Consider the following 2,500-nt stretch of genomic DNA (forward strand, 5'->3'; position numbering starts at 1 on the left):
AATTTATCGTAAGGGAACTTGCACCTGTGTGGAAAAACTGAATAAGAGAAGGCAACAGTTAATCACACAGCTAGGGCAACCCTAGCAATCTCAACATCAGAAATCAGGGTAATTGTATTGCTTGACCGAGCCCTTGCCAAAGAACCTTAGAATTAGAACCCTTTTCAAACCCTCAAAGTCCAGGGATTACAAAGCGGGATTTACGATGTTTACAGGATATAAGAAAGAAGGAAAAAGAAAGCGAAAAAAAGATTAATTTTAAAACAGGTTGTGAAATCACGGCAATATTGGACTTGTTTCTGCATCGCAGGGAGGAGTACGAAGGAGGAGTGACGTCATGTGGTGGTGTACGTCACGTGATTCAACAACCAACACGGTGCGAAAAACTGTGTTGGTGACTGTGCTGTTTTCAGTTTATGAGAATTTTTTTTGTTTTTGTGTAGGTTTTGTTTGTGATGATCTCATAAGTTGAAGGTAGGTATTATGGCTGAAACATTGTTGATGTTTCCTGACGACATGACCGTAGGAGCGCTCAGTTTTTGCAGTTGGGTATGGGGAGCCATGTTGTTTCGAGGTCAATTCAAGGAAGTTGTGGATAAAATTAAAACTCGTGTACTATCCGCTAGTGACTCGAAGGCTAATAAGCTTAAGCGTGCTTGTGGCCTTTCCGCTAAACTTGTTAAGTGTTGGTGTGAATTAACTTATTTCATAACGAACAAAACATGGACGCAATGTGTCTTCGGAGTGATAAAGCAAAGGTTCGATCAATTAATGTTCATTAATCCATCATGTTGCTTCCTGAGATGTTCGCAGTTTACCAAATGTAGGGTTTGAACGGAGTTCACTAATATTCGACTTTATTTGAAGCGTGAAACGTAAATTGACGATAAGGTATTGACTGCTTTTCTTCCTGGTATGATAACTGCCCTCTTTTTATTAGAACTTGGATAATCACCATGGTGGACACTGGAACACTGGTTAGACAGTAGTACTGCAGACACTAACTTCCTGATCTGAAAGGTATATTCGACAACGAAGGGTGCTTTATTATTTGGTAAGTCCAATTTGGTTAAAGCGTCGTGTAAGTAATGAAAACCACAATTTTTTGTCGATTTGAGATCAACCTGTCAAGAAAATTATCGTCCTTGCACATTTAATACTAAACTGGGACACTTCGATCGAATGTTTGTAATTGAATTGACTGCTTGTTCATTGTGTGGAACTCCAACTTATCTTTGCAACATTATTGTTTTCGAAATGTGCAGAATATTAAATTAGCCGTAAAGGGATTTATCATCTGAAACTGTAAAATACACCGTAGATTTTAAGAATGTCTCATAAATTTAGTTTGTTTAAAGATAATTATTGTATGGCTTGATTCGAGTAAAATTCTTCCTTGACAAACTCCCTCTTAATCCAGTCTTACAAGCAGCTTTAGCTTCAGTTACTCCTTTTTCATTTTTTTGACTTTTCATTTGCTTATTTTTCTCTGTTTCATTACTCTTATCTTGACAAATGGTCATTATTTTTGACAGTTATAATCAAGGCCTTCTAAACTTATTATTTCTTTGCAGAAATTTTTTTTCCAAATTTAGTTAAGTTTTCATCAGAAAGTTATGATATTCTATATCTATACAACTGCATTTTCCTGCTGTGGAGTTCGTGTTGTCATATCTTAACATAATTATTGATGTTTTGAAGCTCAAATAATGATCTTGTCTGTTTGATATCACTGCATTAAAATATGAGTAAAACTTGTCACGGTCACTTGACAGATGATATAACATGTATTCAATGATATTGGAGGATACCTAGCTGGGCTGACCCAAGAACCTGAGAAGCTAAGATGATCTGGAATCATTCTGTGAAATGTTTTTGTTGTTACTGGGTTGTCATACATGTATATGACAATCCAGTCAGAATACGAGTAGAATTTCTCTATTTTATTTTTATTTTTTTCCTGTGCTGGAAAATGAAAATGTTGCAGTTCTTTCCTGTCACTCGCCAGCATTATTAGGGACCTTAAGATCTACGACGGCGACTTCAACGAAAACGTCACCTCAAAATACAGTACTGGTCAGAAATACGTTAACCAAAATACGCGCACAAAACGCGTATATCTATACGCCTATGTGGGTATAACCATACGCATATTCGCTTATAACCATATGGGCACATGCGTATAAATATATGCGTATATGCATATACCGATATACGTGTCTGCCTAATTAGCTAGCTTACTGTTTTGGTTATTGTTCTAAAGAATACATGTAGTTTGACAGCACTAAAATAGTACACGACTACGAACTACATGACGAAGATACCCTTTCACAAACAGTTGTCGTGTTCGGAATACGAACCACGCACAGATGTTTCTTTCATCGATAGGATAGATTAAGCTTAAATACGGGACCCAAAGCTAGCTGTTGGGTTGATTCCGGCGCTAATGTTCATTGCAGTTCTTGGAAATTGTAACGAATACTGTACTCGTTGTTTTTAA

General features: G+C 36.8%; 1 protein-coding gene across 1 annotated transcript in view; it reads left to right on the forward strand.

The window, feature by feature from the left end:
- Positions 1-347: 347 nt before the first annotated feature.
- LOC137999058 (E3 ubiquitin-protein ligase Itchy-like) overlaps positions 348-2,500 on the forward strand; it is a 42,231-nt gene continuing 40,078 nt past the window's right edge. The window contains exons 1-2 of the mRNA XM_068844895.1: positions 348-474; positions 941-1,054. The gene's annotated coding sequence lies outside the window, so the exon portion shown is untranslated. The remainder of the gene's footprint in view (positions 475-940; positions 1,055-2,500) is intronic.

This window comes from Montipora foliosa, chromosome 1, assembly GCF_036669935.1.
Source record: "Montipora foliosa isolate CH-2021 chromosome 1, ASM3666993v2, whole genome shotgun sequence".
NCBI classification, from domain to species: domain Eukaryota; kingdom Metazoa; phylum Cnidaria; class Anthozoa; order Scleractinia; family Acroporidae; genus Montipora; species Montipora foliosa.